This window comes from Anabrus simplex, chromosome 13 (genome assembly GCF_040414725.1).
Source record: "Anabrus simplex isolate iqAnaSimp1 chromosome 13, ASM4041472v1, whole genome shotgun sequence".
NCBI classification, from domain to species: domain Eukaryota; kingdom Metazoa; phylum Arthropoda; class Insecta; order Orthoptera; family Tettigoniidae; genus Anabrus; species Anabrus simplex.
In genome coordinates, this window is record NC_090277.1 from 40,675,425 (window position 1) to 40,697,547 (window position 22,123).

The following is a 22,123-nucleotide window of genomic DNA, read 5'->3' on the forward strand; positions in this document are numbered from 1 at the left end:
TTGATTCACACTGAGAAATACTGAGAGTAACTGAGAGTTGATTCACACTGAGCGTTCGACCCTGTGGTCGCTGGGGTTTTATAAAATTTTCTCCCACCACCTGGAAAATAGTTCCGTGGAAGGGATGTGGCGTAATGATCTAGTCCTTGGGAGCGCTTTCTCGTACATCCGTAGGTTATGGTTTTCACAATTTGTACTCAAAACTTCCTAAATTCTGTCCGACTCACATGTGATATTGCGCCGTGGGAAATGATCATAGGATACTCCACACGATGATGCGCGTCCCTGGTGTTATTTTCTTCCGGGGGATGGCCTCGTTCCGCCATGCTGACTCCTCTTTCCGGGTCCTATTCCTCCTCCGTTTGAAGTTGAATTTTATTAATTAGGCACTGATTAACCACGGATTGACACTGATAATTCACCAAATATTACAAAGCAGTTAGGACACTGTTTTTCACTACCACCTCGGGCTTCAGATCACGGGATACTGTTAGTAGATCTCCCGGTATGACAGCTCATTCAAATTTAGAATATTCTGATTGGCTGAGACTTTCGCGCTCTTCCAAACGTGGTGCATCCGCTTCTTCCCACGAATTGGCGGTTACAGTCGTTGGTCCTCTATTGTCCTAGCTAAATAGGTCAGGCTTCACCGCGTGCTTTTCTCGTGAGAGCGGACAGCAAGTGACCACTCCCCGGCGGTGTCATAAAATTTATTTGAAGGGTGGTTTACAATCTGGTCGTGTCTAGAGAAAAGTTCCATGGATTCTCTCGCCGTCAGGCTGGCGCCAGAAATTTCCTTTGTGACTGCTAGTTTCACAGCCTCACTGTGGTATCTCATATGTGAAATATTCAATTTAATTATGAATTAAATTAGGCAAATTCGCTTATGGGTGCAATGCCCCCTTACGCCGTTAGAAATCTTACGCGATAGTGGAAGATTTCTCGATTCAACCAATGATATTCTAGACATACTTGCAGCCATAAGCGAATGTATACTCCTAACTACGAAGTATACCTCTGCTTATGTCTGAGTTTTCCTCTGATTTCTCTCTCTAAAAGTTTGTTCTCTTTCTCGAGGTCATCTGCAATCTGTTTCATGACTGCCAGTATCTCGGCTGAGCTCTGTTCGCATTCCGGACAATTCTCTCCTGTCTGTTGATCTGTCTCAATCTCGAAATGACTGTCGTCTCCTGGGTTCGTTGATAGGGTTTCCTGGTCATCTTCTTCTTCTGCTTCGGTACATGGGTCATCCTCATCATCTTCTTCTTCTGCTTCGGTACATGGGTCGTCCTCATCATCTTCTCCTTCCGTGCCGGAACTTGCGTCTTCTCCTGCGTTTGAGCTCCTTGGTTTTTCCACGAGGTTCACTTGAGCTGCGCCTGGTGCTATTCTGTATTCCTTAAGATTTGCCGCATTCATGATCATTTCATTTTCTCCATCTAAACTTCTTATTCTATATGCATTGTTTTGCAGATCCTGGACAATGCGGTAAGGCCCGATGTACAATGGTGCGAATTTTGCGTAATACTTCCTTTCAGGATCGGAGATGGCTGGTCTACGGATCAATACCATTTCACCTTCCCTTAATGGCTTGCGGTATTTTTTTCTACGAACTCTCCTCAGCCTGCGGTCAGCTTGCTCTCTTAAGTGCTCCCGTACCTGCTGTGTACATAGTTCCGGAGATAATTGGGGTTCAGGCGGACAGTTGACGACTGGGCTCCACGTCCTGGCTGGTTGTAAGCCATTATGCACTGTGGCCGGGATTTTCGCTGTTGCTTCATGGACAGTATTATTTATGCAGTCAGTGATCAATGGGAGAATATCGACCCATCGCCAATGTTGTTCTGGGATATAAATTCTGCTGAATTTTGCGATGACTTTCATTACTCTTTCTGCCGGGTTCGACTCTGGGTGACGTGTTGAACTCAGAATATGCTGTATTCCTAATTGCCTTAAACCTGTTTTAAACTCAGCGGAGGTGAACTGTGTTCCGTGATCTGTCAATAATTTCTCCGGTTTTCCCATGGCCGGAATTATTTCTCTATTAATGCATCTTAAAACTGACCTAGTATTGGCCTTTTGCATTGGAGAAAGGTTTGTAAATTTGGAAAATACATCCATGGTGACTAATATGAATTGGTTGCCTCTCCGTGATTTCGGGATTTTTCCATAAATATCCATCGCGAATAACTCACGGGGCTTTGACGGTAGAATGGGAATTGGTTTCTGTTTTAAAAGGTAGGAGTTCGCCTTGACACGCTGGCAAGTGTCGCATGTAATTATAGCATCCCTGACAGTTTTCCTTAGGTCTTTCCAGGTGAAAGTTTCCTGAATTGTGGCGACGGTCTTATCAATACCTCCATGCCCAATAACACGGTGTACATGCCATATTAGCTCTTCCTGTAATTCTTTCGGGACGACAATCTTTAATTTAGTATGATCCTTATCTGCATATTTCAACAATTGATTATTTAACAACCTGTATTCTTGTGCGGCCTTGTGAATTTCGTCATAGCGAGGGTCTCCTTGTTGAATTGCTCCTTGGAAATACTGGATAATCGGCTGTAAGATTGGATCAGCCTGTTGAAAGGTTGGTAACTGGCTCAGTCGGAGCAGTACATTTCGGTCTTCCTGGGTTAAGTCCACATAATTTACCTGCTCTTCACGTTTATTTGGGTTCCTACTTAAGGCGTCTGCTAGAATGTTTGCCTTGCCGGTACAGTGTTCAATGGTAAAATTAAATTGCTGCACGAACAGTGACCATCTAGTAATTCTGTCAGATGAAACAGCTGATTTTAACATGAACGTTAAAGCTTTATGGTCAGTTCTTATGACGAGTGGAAACCCATAAATGACTTTCCGCCAGTGCTGTAGGGCTTGGACAATGGCTAGCATTTCCAGCTCTGTAGTGGTGTAGTTCCGTTCGTGCGACCTCAATTTTCTACTATAAAAGCCTAAATAGTCCTTGGTTTTGCATTCATTGTCCTGTTCTTGGAATAAGACTGCACCTATGCCCACTTTAGATGCGTCTGTCTGAAGGATAAATGGCCTGTTAAAATCAGGATACGCTAATTGTATACTCCTGGCTAACAGTTCTTTAGTACATGTGAACGCTGTCTCTGCTTCCTGTGTCCATTTCCATCTGTTATTCTTACATAGCAGGTCTTGTAGTGGTGCTACGACTTCGGTGAAATTTTTACAGTGTTCTCTAAAGAATTGACACATACCAAGGAATTGTCGGATATGTTTCACCTTGGTAGGCCTAGGGAAGTTACTTATCGCTTCTAACTTTACCGGATTTGGTCGGATTCCCTTGCCGTCTATCACGTGTCCTAGGAATAGGATTTCCGGCTGACAGAAGTGTGATTTCTTGATATTCACCTTGAATCCAGTTTCTATAAGGTTTTTAAACAGTTTACTTAAATTTTGGAGGTTTTCTTCAAAGGTTTTAGTTCCAATTATCATGTCATCGATGTACAAAGTAGTGACTGCTTTGACTTCGTCTGTTAGGTTCCTGTCAAGTGCCCGTATGAGAGCGCTGGAAGAGTTGCGCGTCCCGAACGGAAGTCTTTCAAAGACATAGGTCTGTTGATCAAACATAAACCCTGTTAGTAATTTCGACTTATCATGCAGAAGGATATGGTGAAAAGAACTGGTCAGGTCTACACCTGTGAAAACTTCCATGTCTCTAAATCGACGAATTGCGTCCTTAATAGGCATGGCTTGATCATTCTCCGGGATTAATTTGGAGTTTAATTGACGAGCGTCGAGGCACAGCCTCAGGGAATTGTCGGCTTTCTTCACTATGACAAGGCTGTTCACGTACGGGGTAGGTCGCTTCGAGATGATCCCGTTTTCTTCCATTTGTTTGATAATTTGTTTGACCTCCTCGTGGTATTTCTCCGGCACTGGATACGGCTTACGTTTGTATGGTTCCCAGTCCAAAACATTGAAAACATATGTAAAATTAGGGATAAGGCCTACCTTGGAATCGAACACGGCCTGATGTTCAATTAAGAAGGCTCTTAATTGATCTTTTTGTGCTTTCGTTCCTTTGAACTCTGCAACCTTGTCATTGATTAAATTTTCAATATCTTCTGCAGTATCAACCATAAAAATGTCGGTAAAAATCCCCTCATGGTCCAAAATATTTAACTGTTCATCCGCATGCTCGGCTCCTAAGATATCGTGGAAGTCTCCGTCAGTACTGTCATCTGCTTCGTCCTCATCAGTTTCCGGATTTATTGCCACCTTGTCATGTCCTCCATTCCTTCGGAATCTCACCACGCCCCCTGCAAGGTCAATGACGGCATGTGTGTCCCTTAGAAAATCAGCTCCAAGAATTACGTTATAGTTAACTCTAGCCATTATGATGAATGTATGACTGTAGGTTGAGCTCCCTATTGTCATTTCCAGGTATGTCTGGGACTTACAGGTAGTCACCCTGTCTGGGACGATCCCTTTTATTTTTACTGTCGAGACCGGGATCTCAGGTAGGCTCATTCTCTCTTTCAAATCATTAAACAGATTCCTCGAAATAATGCTGATACTCGCACCAGTATCTAAAAGTCCTAAAATGCTTGTTTCATTAATTTTGACTTTAATCACAGGTAGAGGTAAAATTTGTGGGCTCTCCTGCTTGAATTCATCACTTAATAAGTCCTCAGGCTGCGCTATCCATGAATCCACCTTCGCTACTTCCCACTCTTCATTCTCAATGGTAAAATTTGTGGCTGAGTCAGTGTCTACTGGAGCTACTAATTCGAAATTGAAGTTTTTTTTTTTTTAGCACCGGTCCCCTCGTACGTCGGTGCGTTCGGATTGAGTGGTCTGCGGTCCTCGCTTCCTCTCCTTCTTGTTTGCTGGAACTCGAGGCTTTCGGCCCCCGTGATGTCCGGGTTCATGTCTTGGGATTCGATCGCCTGCTTCCACTGATCGCGCTGCTGTTTGTTACTCAGGTCATTGATGTATCGGCGCCCCTCTTGATACCTCGGGTCCGAGTTCCTCTCTCGCTGGTAATTCCTTCTCTCATTCCATCTCCTTTCAGGATCGCGATAGTAAGGCCTGTCTCTTCCTCGCTCTTCCCATCGCCTTCTGTCACGTGAGAGGTACCTCCTTTGGTACGGCTGCCTGTCTTGGTAGCGCGGTCGCCTGTCTGGGTAGTTAGGTTTTCTAAACCACGGACGTTGGATTTCTTCCTCCTGGCGTCTCGTGTTCGTATCTCGCCGCGATACAGCGCCTGAATTCGGGCCGTTTACCTGCGCATTGCCTCGTACATTTTCATTGGTGGCATTAGCTAGGTAAGCCCTATGTTCCTGCGTTTGCCTGGTCACTCTCTGCGGTACATTATTAGTGGATGTAGCGTCTAGCTCCCTTAGAATAGCCTCAACTTGGGTTGGATCATCGACCCTCGCTGTAATGAGCATTCTCTGCACGTCCGACGGAAATTGTTTGATTATCGTCTGAACGATCTCTGCGTCAGATACTGGAGAATCTAACTGTCTCAGTTTGACGAGCTGTGTTAGAAAGAAGTCTAAGTATCGTGTGGGCTGTGTCGACATGTACTTGCGAGTGTACAAGTCCATTCGGAGTGCTTGTTGTGTGGATAAGGACCAGTACCTTTCGAGAAAAGCCTTCTCGAAATCTGCGAACGTCTTAAAAGTATCTACGAAACCGTAGTACCAGGTCTTCGCCTGTCCTTCGAGATATTTTTCTACTATGCGTAGTTTCTTTTCTTCAGGGGCTTTAATGTCTTGGAAATACTGTTTCAACTCCCTAAGATAGACTTTTGGTGTTATTTGTGACGTTCCACTGAATTTCTTCGGCTGATCGTCACTCGTACGCACGATGTTTATGATTTGCGTGGAAGCTTCAGTTCTTTGCGTACTTTCGGGCATTGTCCTCTCCATGTTAAATATTTGGGTTATCGGCTCGGTCTGTGTCGGCTCGTGCTGCGGCTGTATCCTAATCTCTCTGGCTACCTGGGACTCGGCTTGTCTGTCGACTAGCATTTTGACCAAGGTCGACAAGTTTTCGCTCTGGGTCTTAATTGCCTGGATTTTTCCCTCTATGACCTCGTTAACTTCCTGTCTTACTGACTGCTCGCTGAGTGTAATCGCACCCTCAGTTTCTGCGATCTTTTCTGACAGTTCGGTTAACCTCTTGGTAATATCCTGGGTCTCCGACTTTAAGGTCATGATTTCGTGGCTCGTTTTCTCCTGCGTCTCTCCGATCTGTACGCATACTCTATCCATTTCTTTCCTATTCTCGTCCTCAATTTTATCTATCCGCTCCTCCAAGAGTATCATACCTCGAGCTAAGTCCTTGCCTTGATCTTGCACCATTTCCCTGGTTTCCCTCATACTTTCCTCAACAGTCGCGCTGTGGCTGTCTAACTGCTCTTGTATTTGTACTTGTGCATCGGCTAACTTCTTTATTTCTTCCATCGTCTCTTGCCTGTTTGCATTACACGCCTGCATGAGTTTATCCTGGTTTTCCCGTAACTCTTTTTTCAATTCGACCTGACTTTTTATGAACTTCTCCTCGAGTTTTATTTCATACTGTTTAAATTCTTCCAAGACCTGCCCGTGTACTGCCTCTACTTTATTCGCAAGTTCGGCTTGGCTACTCTCTACCTTGTTCCCAATTTCAATAGCTAATTCTGCCTGGCTGCTTTCGATCTTATTCGATAGTTCGGCCTGACTTGATTTCAACTCATCCTGACTGGTTTTAAATTCCATAGCTAATTCTGTTTGGCTAGTTTCTATCTTATTCGACAGTTCGGCCTGGCTTGATTTCAACTCACTAGTTGTTACACTTAAATCGTTAATGGTTTTAATCAACCTGTCCCACTGCTCCTGGCTAATCGACATTCTATATGCTGAGAGAATACGACTGAGACCTTCAGGTTCCCCAACATACTTCCATCACATGCAAGACACAGTAATCACCAATACAAAACAATTTTATCCTAAATTTGGATAAAATTATACAAAACATATCATTTATAATTAATACCACTACTTGTCAAACAGTACTATCACAGCATTCATATTTATCAACACTCAGTAAATCTATGTTCATGGCTGTTAGTCTGGGTACAAAATAAATAAATGTAAAGTGCAAAGTCCCGGGGATAAGCAAACTAGCCCCTAAAGGTGGGCGACACGCTTTTCACTCCTCACTCCGGCCCCTGTGCCCTTCTAAGGCACCAAATGCGGTGATCTCTTCTCTCTTCTATGCGCCGGCTGCTCCTGTAATAAATGACATATAACACATACTCACCGCTGCATGTAGACTCTTCATTCTCAGTCGTGCCCGTTCGATATCCCCGGTGAGGCCACCCGCTGATTGAGGAGTGAGGGAATGAAAAGAAGGGGGTAAACTAACTAAAATGACGGTACCCAAGACTGAATTAAAGTTTAAAATAAAAGACTAATTTATTCAAATAAAATGCTGAACGTAAATTGAACTAGTGAAAAGTGTAAACTAAATGAAAATAAATGACTAATAAAATATTAAAGATTAAAGGTCTGCCTTCCAAAATAATCATAACTGCCTGAATAAACTGACTGAAGGTCAAACACCTTAATTAAATATTCCAGACTATCTTGACACTGTCTTGGAGTTGAATAAAATGACTCCGTTAAAACTATGGTCAGAAAAACCACCTTCTTGAAATACAAAAATTACATAACAGAGAAACTGTCTCTCAAATATTCAAATTAATAACTTTAACATAGTTGACTCACAACAAAGTAAATTAAATTCTGTTACGTCGATCAATCCACTGACTTATAAGAGTTATAAATGTTTATCACATGGCTCATTTGGGAAAAATACCCAAATTTACATAATCTTGGACTGCATTAAGCAAGTGTATCACTTAAGGAAATAGTTCTTAGAAAACAGAACAAAACAACCATGAACATCACTTCCTTTCCTACATGACCATCGTCTTATTCAAATACCTCCTGGTTAAACAAAATCAAATATTGACACATCACTCTGAGTGTATCCAAACACTCATTTAAATTTTTACTCTTCATTTACGTGTCTGTGATAGACTGGACTTCCTAAAATATAAGCAGAAATTTAGGCCAAGTGCCTGATGTTAACATTATCGAATGATAGCGATCCTTGTACATTAAAATTTCTATTGACTTTGCCGCTAACTGCATTTCATCATTAATTCATATTTGTGGTATCACCACTAGATGGAGGCAGATACCATCTTATTTACCATTTATTGCGGCAGTTTTATACAATTGGTTCATTTAAAGATCGCTTCATTCCAAATAAAAATGTAGTGGATTTTAAAAGAAAGTTTGGTAATTACTCAAGGTGCCTGGTATGAGCATACCACTACTATTTCGACCGTGACATAATTCGATGACCCAATAAACCTAACATCTGACATGGTATTTACATCATTACTTTAATTAACGGAGAAACACTGCTCCGATAAAATACAGAAATCAAAACAAACTAGCCTAGCTGCACTTATCTATTTATAACAAATAAAATATAAATAATTCACATACGCTTGCGTCCTACAAATATACGGTAAAAGTACAATCAGAAAGGAAAACAAATAAACAGCTGGATCCCACCATCGCGGCCTATTGGAAAATTAAATAAGGATAGAAATGCGCAAAAACAAACACGGAGTTACCAGAAAAATATACCCCGCTGCGACTAGCAAAATATTGCGAATTTGACGGCAATCCCAAATTTCAGACGACAAATGTCTGGACATAAAATTATTTAACCTTGATGGAAAAATTACTGTTATTTCACGTCAATCCGTGATTCTACATAAATATTCAAAACACATTGATTCGTCTCTCTGTTCACATTGTACTCTGGCTAGCATTATTTGTCGAGCCTCTATCCTCCCTGGAATTATTTAAACAAATACAGGCTCCTGCCTGTAGTATCATAACCCATGTCGTAACACATTTAACGCACGTGGTTAAATTCTTCATTCCACAATTCTTATTTATTCATTTATTCGCGACGTCATTATTATTCATATTCTCACAGTACAGCCTCGCTCGTATCCGGCGGGCAAAAATATCTGTCGTGCACATTACGACTTCTTATGTAAATTCAAGACATGGTTCAAAATATCATATTTCCATCATCAACGTAGATCATCAGGGATATCCATCATCTAGCTCGAATCTCTCGATCATTCACTGTTAACACATCACAAAAATCACAGAGCTGACTCATCAATGGCGCTCATAGTTACTATATAAAAAAAAGTGACGAGATTGCCTCTCAAAACACAAATGTTGAAACATGCGTAACCGCAACTACAGAAATAAATATTCGCGTCTACCCAAAAATCGTCGCAAAAATACGCGGGATAAAACAAATCGAAACCGGTCATCTGAAGGATGATTCCGCAACATAAAACACTCTGAAATGCGCAAAAATAGTGAAAAAAACCTTGAAAAACATCGCGGCGGTGTCCATAACATCACAACTCCAACAAAAGACAAATATAACTCAAAAACCATCGATCTAAAATCATGATGAAATAATAATAATAAACTGACATTACACTCGTAGATCAAAATCATAGCTGCCTAACTGTCAAAATGACATACTACCAAAATCAACCATAAAATACACGCAAACAAACATCTACTTAGACAAAGCGCACAAAATAAGCCTATCTGAAAGTGCAACCGAAACATTATTATTATTATTATTATTATTATGATTATTATTATTATTATTATTATTATTATTATCAGAATTATAAAACTGTGAATTATTTACAACCCTACTTAGTACTCTAAACTACACTGATCATCGATTTTGCCACGGTCCTACATATTATTTACATTATAATGATGCTCATACCTGATGTTGGAGGAAGCAGGTCGGTTCACCCACCGGCCCCCGTCATGGTGAAATTAGAATTCCATCTTCAAGCTGATGTGGTATTCCAAATTTATACACACGCAAATTTGACACATTCTTGCCATGCCGTGACACACGATTATTCTTAGCATAAAACACTCGTACTTCTCTCACTCCAGTGAAAGTTTAGAAGAAATGCCACTGCCTGTTGTGTAGACGGATGGTCTCCTCGCTATCTACCTGCAAGATCATCTGGTGGCCTGGTCGCCGATCCCTCAGCTTTGTTTACCTTACAGCTTATAGTACATTAACCCTACTGGGGCATAACTGTTCCGTCAAGTTTTTGCTATTGCGGTCTGCATTGAAGAAAGTCAAACACCTTCCCGGCTGTCTTACTAGTTTCTGCCCATAACATCTCGCTTGCCAAACAGTTTATTGAATGGTAGAAACAAGCTAAATATCGTTTCTGTTGTGGAGAAAATTTTATACTGATCTCACAAATAACGCTCCCCGCTGGTTAGAAATGTTGTTATGTCTATGCTGGAAAACATGGACTTGTTTCCCTCGACTAGTAATGTGAGCTCATTTAAGTTTAGAGTGTAATTCTTGCCTGCACTCCCTGCCTTTACAGTAAATGTCTGTGAAAGTGTTCATTTCCTGAAATGCATATTCTCCCAAGTAAATAATACCAGGCTTTCTAAAAATGCCTCCAAGTGTCTAATCGCTTTCTTACCAGCCAAAATAAAACTGACTAAAAATGCATTATGCTGACACACTCTGTCACTCTGTCAAAACGTAGATTCACTGAGAATACTGAAGTATCACTAAAAGTACTCAAGACAATAACTGAGAAATAGAAAACACTGAGAACGACTGCGAACTTGGAATGACTGAGTAAGACTCAAAACACTGAGAAGTAACTGAGAGTTGATTCACACTGAGAAGTAACTGAGAGTAACTGAGAGTTGATTCACACTGAGAAATACTGAGAGTAACTGAGAGTTGATTCACACTGAGCGTTCGACCCTGTGGTCGCTGGGGTTTTATAAAATTTTCTCCCACCACCTGGAAAATAGTTCCGTGGAAGGGATGTGGCGTAATGATCTAGTCCTTGGGAGCGCTTTCTCGTACATCCGTAGGTTATGGTTTTCACAATTTGTACTCAAAACTTCCTAAATTCTGTCCGACTCACATGTGATATTGCGCCGTGGGAAATGATCATAGGATACTCCACACGATGATGCGCGTCCCTGGTGTTATTTTCTTCCGGGGGATGGCCTCGTTCCGCCATGCTGACTCCTCTTTCCGGGTCCTATTCCTCCTCCGTTTGAAGTTGAATTTTATTAATTAGGCACTGATTAACCACGGATTGACACTGATAATTCACCAAATATTACAAAGCAGTTAGGACACTGTTTTTCACTACCACCTCGGGCTTCAGATCACGGGATACTGTTAGTAGATCTCCCGGTATGACAGCTCATTCAAATTTAGAATATTCTGATTGGCTGAGACTTTCGCGCTCTTCCAAACGTGGTGCATCCGCTTCTTCCCACGAATTGGCGGTTACAGTCGTTGGTCCTCTATTGTCCTAGCTAAATAGGTCAGGCTTCACCGCGTGCTTTTCTCGTGAGAGCGGACAGCAAGTGACCACTCCCCGGCGGTGTCATAAAATTTATTTGAAGGGTGGTTTACAATCTGGTCGTGTCTAGAGAAAAGTTCCATGGATTCTCTCGCCGTCAGGCTGGCGCCAGAAATTTCCTTTGTGACTGCTAGTTTCACAGCCTCACTGTGGTATCTCATATGTGAAATATTCAATTTAATTATGAATTAAATTAGGCAAATTCGCTTATGGGTGCAATACATAGTCGACGGAAAAGTAAAAAGTGCATTTCCTTGTTACTGTGAACACGACCGATACAGAAATGCCACTCTCTTAATTCTGAGCAGTGTACAGGCAAAACTCTTACTGTTACTAGACATTGAAAACCTCGGTAATTCCACTCAGATACGAGGAAACGACGTTTCTCTGTCTGTCTTGTGATGGCTTGCCGCGTTCCCTGAGAGGGGATAAGAAGACTCTGAATAGTTGGGCTATCATTAGGCAATGGAGATGCCAGGAAAAGTTCTGCGACCATTGGTGACTGTTCAATTTTGGACTTCTGTAAACTTTACTCCAAAGGATTTACGAGGTTTCCTTTTCCCAGCGACAATTACATACAATACATACATTATATGCAATACAATATAATGAATGCAATTGGACTAGACAAAAGAATGGGTGGTTATATTTCTAGAATGTAAAACCCAGAGAATTAAGAGTAGGCGAAGCTTTATCTGACCCTGTAATAATTAAGAGGGGAATTCCTCAAGGCAGTGTTATTGGATCTTTATGTTTACTTATATATATATATATATATATCTATAATATGAGTATATATATATATCTATAATATGAGTAAAGAAGTGGAATCAGAGATAAGGCCTCTTGTAGATGATGTTATTCTGTACAGAGTAATAAATAAGTTAAAAGATTGTGAGCATCTGCAAAATGACCTCGATAATATTGTGAGATGGACAGTAGGCAATGGTATGATGACAAACGGGGTTAAAAGTCAGGTTGTGAGTTTCACAAATAGGAAAAGTCCTCTCAGTTTTAATTACTGCATTGATGGGGTGAAAGTTCCTTTCGGAGATCATTGTAAGTACCTAGGTGATAATAAAAGGACAGACCTTCATTGGGGTAATCACATAAATATGATTGTAAATAAAGGGTACAGATCTCTCCACATGGTTATTAGGGTATTTAGGGGTTGTAGTAAGGATGTAAAGGAGAGGGCATATAAGTCTCTGGTAAGACCCCCAACTAGAGTAAGGTTCCAGTGTATGGAACCCTCACTAGGATTACTTGATTCAAGAACTGAAAAAAAAAAAATCCAAAGAAAAGCAGCTCGATTTTTGTTCTGGGTGATTTCCGACAAAAGAGTAGCGTTACAAAAATGTTGCAAAGTTTGGGCTGGGAAGACTTGGGAGAAAGGAGACGAGCTGCTCGATTAAGTGGTATGTTCCGAGCTGTCAGTGGAGAGATGGCGTGGGAGGACATCAGTAGACGAATAAGTTTGAGTGGTCTCTTTAAAAGTACGAAAGATCACAATATGAAGATAAAGCTGGAATTCAAGAGGACAAATTGGGGCAAATATTCGTTTATAGGAAGGGGAGTTAGGGATTGAAATAACTTACCAGGGGAGATGTTCAATAAATGTCCAATTTCTTTGTAATCATTTAAGAAAAGGCTAGGAAAACAACAGATAGGGAATCTGCCACCTGGGCGACTGCCCTAAATGCAGCTCATTAGTGATTTATTTATTTATTTATTTATTTATTTATTTATTTATTTATTTATTTATTTATTTATTTATTTATTTATTTATTTATTTATTTATTTATTTTTATTACGGGGAGAAAGGGTGGTGTAGCGGCTTAGCTGCTTGCCTGTCATCTCGGCGACCGTGGTTTGATTCCTGGTGTTGTTGGGGTGGGATTTTTATTTGAAAATCCCGTGATGTCGGGAAGTTCATGAGACCTAAAATTCCCCGGCCGCAGTATAGCCTCAGTGCGTGCAGAGACCCTGAGCAAACGGGATGAGCTGCGGATGATGATGATGATGATGATGATGATTTTAGTTAATATTATTTGGCATCCAGCAACAATCATTTGTTATTTCTGGTATAATCATAATATACTCATACTTCGGAGGTACGAAGGTAAAACAGTTGGATTTTGGGGTTCGCCAACCACTGGTGTAAATAATAAATCGAAGGAAAGCTGCACTAATTTGTGTTCGTATGTTTATTACAACTACGCTTCCTTTACACACTTTTCTCTTTTACTGTATATCTGTGTCCTCTTTAAAAATTGCATATTGTACTATTACTGTTGTACGATGTCTTAATTTGTTTTAAGTCAATGTATATTAAACATAATTTGAGCCAAATTAAATTAAAATTGTATTATTAATTCTATTTACGTATTTAAAACGGTTACTTCAAAATATTACTTAAAATTGACACAAGACGGGCATTCAGTGATAAGTACAACAAAATATGACCACTTCATGTGCAGAAACTTTGTTATAACAGTGAGGTTTGGACCATAAAAGGGAAATCTGAAAGCAGAACAACAATATGAAATACGAGATTCACTAGTGGAATCATTAGGGGAAAAGAAATTGCTGTGAAACAACTTTAATTGGGATGTGTTACATTAATTATTAAGACCCATGTAGACCGTAGGTTCGAGTACACTGGTGATGAAATATTGTGTTGATTGGTGGTAGTACCTCAGGGGGATCACTGCAAGTACCTAGGTATTGACAGTGAAAACCTACAACCTGTTTTCCAGTCTTTGACCAGGTCAGGGATGTAATGAATGAACCATATAGGTTATTATTACAATGGGGTCGCCGCTCCCAAGGTGATATTAATGACTGATAAATGCTATGAAATGATAATGGAGAGTGTTGTTGGAATGAAAGACGACAGTGAAAACCGGAGTACCCTGAGAAAAACTTGTCCCGCCTCCGCTTTGTTCAGCACAAATCTCTCATGGAGTGACCGGGATTTGAACCACGGTATCCAGCGGTGAGAGGCCGACGCGCTGCCGTCTGAGCCACGGAGGCTCTACCTAGGTGTTAATATAAGGAATGATCTTCATTGACCGAATGATTTACAGCTTAAAGAGATCCAATTCTTTAAAAACACATTAAATAGATCCACTTATTCAGTACTGGTCGCGTTAATTATATTAACAGTTCATTTTAAATACTGTGACATGTTTCGGCCTTTAAATTTGGCCATCTTCAGTTCTACTCAAAATTGATGTAAACACTTCAAAATAAGTCAAACGTCATTTAAAATATACAATGTTAAAAATATACATAATAAAAATACACGTTAGTCTAACTTCATGGCCTTCTCTTGATGACAGTTGATGATAAGATGATTAATCGACAGTTGAAGGCTCCCACTTCCCAGTAATAGAATTGGGGGGGGCGGATGCCCCTGTCTCCTTGCCTCTTCTCCAAAGTCGGCGCCAATGAATGTGCCATCGAAAGCGAGCGATTCGGAATAACTACATTTAAGCGTCCTCAAATATCACCGACTCGAGCCGGGATCGATCGCTGTACCTTGAAAATGCAAGGATAACTACTTACCTGTCTATATTACAGCTGTCAGCTATCAGCATTAGACAATTTGTATTCATCACCTTCTGAATGTCTTCTTCACTGTCAGGTAAAATTACTTATAAGTAGATATTGTATCTATATGCTGTATAAATCACGTCCTATATAAGCATACAACTATGCTGCAAAAAGTGATGAAATATGCACTTAAATTTGCATTTATGTATGCACTTATTTTCATGCTATTAAACACTTATTCGAAATGGAAACGTAACATTCCTTTACTAGACTAACGCGATTCATCCATACCAATACATAAAATCATGATAATGAAAATGAACTGAATGAAAAACAAAAAATCACACTAACAGCTGCGACTGTCCTGCCAGTACAAACAATCTGTACATAGTTTGTCAGATGTATCAATCCATCATTGTTCACTGTTAAAACAATAATACGCACCCGTCTCTTATATACGACACAGAATGTTGATTAATACATAAGATAAACCAGTTAGTAAGGTTGTAAGAAAACGGACACAAACATGAAGAAACACACTTAAATACACAATCATCTTTCATTTTACACTACATACCCTATTTTTCCTGTCTATAATTTGCTTTGCAGTACACCACAACAGTCTTCTCCAAGCTGGTATAAATCTGTGGCATTTGTCTGTTAAAACTAGCTTCATTACAGGGAAATGATCTATCTACATCTACGGATGTGACAGGACAGTACTTCAGTTCGGGAGCGAGTGTAGGTGTTAAACATTCTGTCAATCCACATTATCACTACGAGCCAAATATTTGTTTATATCTACCATGATGTCATAGCCCGGATTTCGTTTAAGGATATCGCAATATTTTGTTTTGCATACGGAATCCGAGGTTTCCTGGGATACATCCCAGTTCACGCTTCACGTTCTCCAGAATGTCCAGCGAATCATCAAGACGCAACCCACGTGTTTCTAGCTTCTTGATTGATTCTAGCTCGTGTGATTTGCAAGTGTGTCTTGATAAGTGCCTGTTCCCTTTGAGCCGTTTCACTGCCGAAAGAGTTCGTGGTATTAATTACTTTACATTTTCTTGAAGACTGCTTGTAAAATACTGTATGTTAAAATATGCATAAGAGAATTCGAAAACATACACAATAAATCCGAAATTTGAAATGTGTGCATTAATCCCATTATATATACAGTGACCGTCATAATGTTTCGGACAGGCAGAGTTCCTTTATGTTTCACATAAAAAGATTAATAACAAACACAAATAGTATAATTTTGCTTACTCCAGAATGAATACTTACACATATAGATGAAAATGAAATGAAAACCTACAACCTGTTTTCCAGTCATTGACCGGGTCAGGGATGGAATGAATGAAGCAGATATCAAAAATAAATACTCACTTCATTTCATGATACACAACAAATTTGAAATTTATGAATGTAATTATAATAATACAAAAAATTGCCTGTTCATAAATATTCGGACAAAAATCCAAGTACAAGAAAAATATGAAGGATGGAGTCCATGTAGGAACATTAATACTTCATGATTCTTTTCTTCCTGCGAAGCACTTCAGTCAGGCGTCTCGGCATGCTCTACACAAGTTTTCTTTTGGTGGAATGGAACGATTTTTCCCACTCCTCTTGCAGTCGTCTATTCGCATCAGCTTTGGAATTTATGGGAAGTTTCCGGATGTTGTTTTCCAGTATATCCCATAAATTCTCCTTGGGGGGAGGTCGTAGGCCGTATGTTTCGGGTCGCTGTTCTGATACAATTTAATACAGTCCCTAACTCCCATATTTTCTGCACTTTTCTTCAGGTAGTTTTCTTAAAATCTGAAGATACTGGCGGTGGTCCATGTTTCCGTCCATAAAAACCAGCTCACCTACTCCTTGAGCCGACATACAGCCCCACACCATAGCATGTCCCCCGCCATGTTTTACCGTTGCCTTCATATTTCTTTCTTCACACTTTTTATTGGGCTGCCCCCAAACTACTGTATGATGCGCTCATCTGAGCCAGAAACGTTGAATTTCGATTCATCGCAGAAAATGACAGTCTCCCACCAATTCATATCTTTGGTAAGATGCTCCTTAGCAAATCGTTGTCGATTGATCCTATTTATTGTGTTGATATAGGGCTTCCTTCTTGCAGTTCGCCCGTGATAATCACCTCTATATAACACCCTTCGGATTGTACTTGCACTGATTTTCTTTCCAAACTCTCTCTCAGCTGTAGCAGCGATAGTGGTTGTAGTAAGATGTGGATTTCTTTTCAGTTTTCTTACTACTCTCCTAGTAAGGACCCTCGGGCGACCTGTCTGTGCCAGATTTTAAATTCTGTCTTGAAATTTGCATCGTTAGATAATATCGTTTAACAGTAATTTTCTTCAGTTCAGCAGAGCTGAGATTTGTCGACTTGTTTTCCCTTTTTCGTGATGGAATATTACTAATTGCCTTTGATCAAATGTAGTGTTGTTTCCCCTGCGTCCCATTTCACTCGTGAATCGTTGTTTGTGATTTGTGCGTTAGGAAGGCACTGACTGGAAACTGCCTGCATAGCGCATAACAAGTGCAAAGCATGCATTTAGCAGCTGAACATCTCCTGTCCGAAAAATAATGACCAGCAATTTTTCATACCTCAAATAAATAAAAGATATTATTACTCTGTAAACTCATCTACAAGAGCCTCCGTGGCTCAGACGGCAGCGCGTCGGCCTCTCACCGCTGGATACCGTGGTTCAAATCCCGGTCACTCCATGTGAGATTTGTGCTGGATAAAGCGGAGGCGGGACAGGTTTTTCTCCGGGTACTCCGGTTTTCCCTGTCACCTTTCATTCCAGCAACACTCTCCATTCTCATTTCATTGCATCTATCATTCATTAATAAATCACTTTGGGAGTGGCGACCCCATCGTACTAACAGCCTATATCTGCTTCATTCATTACATCCCTGACCCGGTCAATGACTGGAAAACAGGTTGTAGGTTTTCAAACTCATCTACAAATCACAATTGGATAAGTCCAGTACCTACGAAGTGCATTAAATTTAGAGTTTAGAAATTTCGAATTTATTGCCTGTTCTCTCTTTAATAACAGGGGTATTACATGTATAGATTATTCTGTCCGAAAATTTCTGTCACTGTATATGTATATATATTGTTAAACTTAATAATTTGCCCAATTTCACCTTCAAACGCACTTCCTTGTCGATTTTGGAGGTATACATATCGGCACAATTCCGATGTCTCATGAGTATGAGTTAAACACAGTGGGTTTTCTTCTGCTCCTTCTAAATGCGGCTCTTTCTTGTTCAGTTGATTGTTAGAAAGGCTACTCGGTCGGTCTTCCACTTCACGCTACAACTCCATGGTTGGCTGGTTCCGCCACGCACTACGGGCCAGAGTTTCAAGTGTCGTACTGTTGTACCAGAGATTCTTGTTATGCTGTTGTTAATCACCTCTATAACTAATGATAAATAGGACGGCGTGAGGCTCCGAACGGGAGGAAACTCCAACCTGGTGTGGATTTAAGACAAAGAAATGCATGCTCCCCCCCTCCCCCCCGATTCAACGTTAGAATTTTGTCACAGTGGTTTATATGTCGACCGAAATTGTGACCTTTCTGAATTTGTATTAATCTGTTCTTTTTTAAATTAATATAAGAACACTTTCCTTTGGAGCTAATTGCGTTGATTCTCCGCAGTAGGACTGAAACCCGAGCTAATACAGGCGACTATTTTTGATTTCGTTGGTTAGATATCTATCAATACATTTTTGGCTTTCGGTTTTCACCATTTAGCCAACACCACCATCACCCTCCTAATACCCCCTTCTGCTAATTTTTTTTTTTTTTTTTTTTTCAAGAGCATATAGCTAAGATCAGATCTCTTGATGTATTTGAAGATATTTTTGCTCAGTCATTTATCGGCCATTCTTGCTAGAAGTCCGTAGAATTTCAGCCTTCGTTTCCGAATTTTTCCGATAATCTTTTCAGTGTACTCGTAGAGTCCTATCAGTGGTCTGCGACGGTTCCAGAATTGTCCTCAGAATCTCCTTCCCATCTTCTCGAGTTCTTGCAGCTACCCCTTTTTTTTTTTCATTTAAAATAAGGCACTCTGAACTATACAATCTTTCCGGTTTTATTACCGAATTATAATGTCGGATTTTGGTCTTGTAGAATATTGCCCGTTTGTCATGCCTGTTCTGTGTTAGCTTGTAGGCCAGATCTAATTTTATAGCTCTTGCCTTGTTTACCTCTATATCCAGTCCGTTGGGTTGGATCCATTCACACAGCTGTTTGAACGTCTCTGTCCTTTTAATCTTCCCATGTTTTACTTCTATATACACCTTTTATTTTTGTGCTGGTACTTAAGATATTCCGTCTTTTCATAAGAGACTGATGCCCGCTTCTTAAGGCGATTTCATTCAGGCTTTCCAGCATGTTTTAAGCATCTTCTCTGTTTTTGGCCAAGATGGCAAAGTCATCTGCAATAGCTAAACACTTGTTTTCTATTTTGTAATATACTATTAATTACCTCGGTAAAAAAAAAAATGTACATCCAAGTAGTGATGGGATAATTGAATAATCTTCATCCCATTATTTAAGCAATCTTATAAAATAATCTAATGATTTTTCAGATATCGTTCACTTGTATTGTATCATTCATTCATTCATTTATTTCCTAAAGGCAAGGCCTTGTCGCTGCAACCACATTTGTCTCTCCTCTGCCGAGCGTTTCAGCTCAACATATTTTTTCAAATTCAGCCTGTCCATCACGTAATCCAGATACTTCTTCCTCGGCCTTCCTCTTCCCTTCTTACCCAGAAATTTTTGCTTCCAGCATAGTCGTGAGGAATGTGTTATGTCGAAGTGTGTGGCCAAGGAATTTGGTTTTCCTCTTTTCTATAGTGTTGATCAATTCCCTTGTTTCGTCTATTTCCTTAAGGACCCTATTGTTTGACTTTTTCTTTGTCCAACTAATTTTCAGCATTCTCCTTCATATCCACATTTCCATTGCTTCCAGGCGTTTTATATCCTGTTTTGCTAAGACCCATGTTTCGCAACCATACAACAAAACACTCCACACAAACATTTTGGCAAATTCTTTCCTAGTTGTATCGCGTAGAATAATCGGATACGCCTGAATAAAGTTTTTGGTTTAAGTGTGTCGGATGGATAATCGACTGAAATAAACGAATAGATTAATTCTTGCGAAAAATGGAAATTCCCCTTTTCTTCAAATGAATCTCTAAATGTTGAAACTAAATAAGTGAATGAACTGTTCTAATATTTAATATCTGTAAAAGACAGTTCCTCATTTAAGTAAATGCCGTCTTCTGACCACGTAATGGAACAGAGCCGCAGTACTACCAATTTGTTTTAACTTGCAGCAGAGAATACCCTTCCTTAAATTTAAGTCAAACGGAAAAGTAAATGATATTAGCTTTAAGATCACAGCAAAGTATATTGATAATAATTAATTATCAGATACTGATCCCTCTACCGTCACACCTCCTTACAGGTACCGGTAGTTTTAATTTCCCCGTGATGACATTGACGAGCTAATAACTTCTGGATAACGTTTCATTCTATCATTTGGAAAGCATTCACCATTGAATTGCCTCGGTCATTCGAATCGAATTTCGAAAGAATAATCGGAAAATAATCAAATGAAAAATAAGCGAATAAGCAAAACAATAATCTAATAAACGAAAAAATAATCGAATCTATTATTTTATATTCAATTATCTCATCACTACATGCAACCATGGAGGAGAAAGGGAGGAAAGATATCATACACACGGTACAATGGTCTGAAGTCGTGCATAATGCAGTCTCACATTCACATCACGGCGTAATGCAGGGTATGCAGTAAGGGGAGAAGAAAACAATGATAAAGATCACAGTTCAACCAATACAAAATGTAATTTTTAATTATGGTATCATGAGTAACCTGAGATTAGAACATTATTATGTTGTCTCCTTACTACTGAACGGCGTAAGGTTTCATAATTATATAAACTAGATATTGTATATGCGTGCCGCACAGCAAGTAGATGATTTATTGACTTATGACGTCCGGCGGGGCGGTATGTGCATTGTATTCCTTGTGAATCTCTCTGCCGATCATGAATATTTTCCAGTCAAGGGAATGCAGAATACTGATAAGGGAGAGGGAGTTTATTTTTATAATAGGTAATGTTAATACTGTTATTGGCAGTCCGACTCCTTGGCTGAATGGTCAGCGTTAAGGCCTTCGGTTCAGAGCGCTCCTGGTTCAATTCCCGGCTGGGTCGGGGGTTTCGTCTGATTAATTCTTCTGGCACGGCGACTGGGTGTTCGTGTTTCTCTCAACATTCTCCTCTTCATATTCATGCAACACACCACACTATCAACCACTACAGAAACACGCAATAGTGATTACATCCCTTAACATATGGTTGGCGTCAGGAAGGGCATCCGGTCATGAAACAGGTACTAATCCACATGTGCGACACAGTTCGCACCCGCGATCCCACTCGTGTGGAAAACAACGGTATAATAATAATAATAATAATAATAATAATAATAATAATAATAATAATGTTATTGGCAGTATTCTGTCTTCAATCAATCAGTTATCAATGATCTGCATTAGGGCTGTCGTCCAGAAGGCAGATTCCCCATCAGTCGCTTACCTGATCTTTTCTTACACATATATATATATTTTTAAATTTGAAATTTATCGAACACTTTCCATTATAATTTTTTGCAATCCCTTCTTTCTCATCCTATAAATGAATATTTGCCCCAATTTGTCCAGTTGAATTCCAACTTTATCTTATTACGGTGGTCGAGTCATAAGTCATGGCAACTATTTGTTTTTTCGCGAACAGGAGACAATACGGAAAATCTAAGATATCAATTTGGAAACGTACGGTATGTACTTGCGTATGGTGCCACTAGATGATGTATGCAAATAGCAGTGTGGGTCTAAGCATGCCGCTGTGAGTGAGAGCGTCACAAAAGGGAAGTCAACAAGCAGGAGCAACGATCGTATATTAAAATAGCAGTT

At 40.0% G+C, this 22,123-nt stretch overlaps 1 protein-coding gene across 1 annotated transcript in view; it reads left to right on the forward strand.

The window, feature by feature from the left end:
* klar (klarsicht) overlaps positions 1-22,123 on the forward strand; it is a 1,195,270-nt gene that overhangs the window by 16,539 nt on the left and 1,156,608 nt on the right. The gene's annotated exons all lie outside the window — the stretch shown is intronic.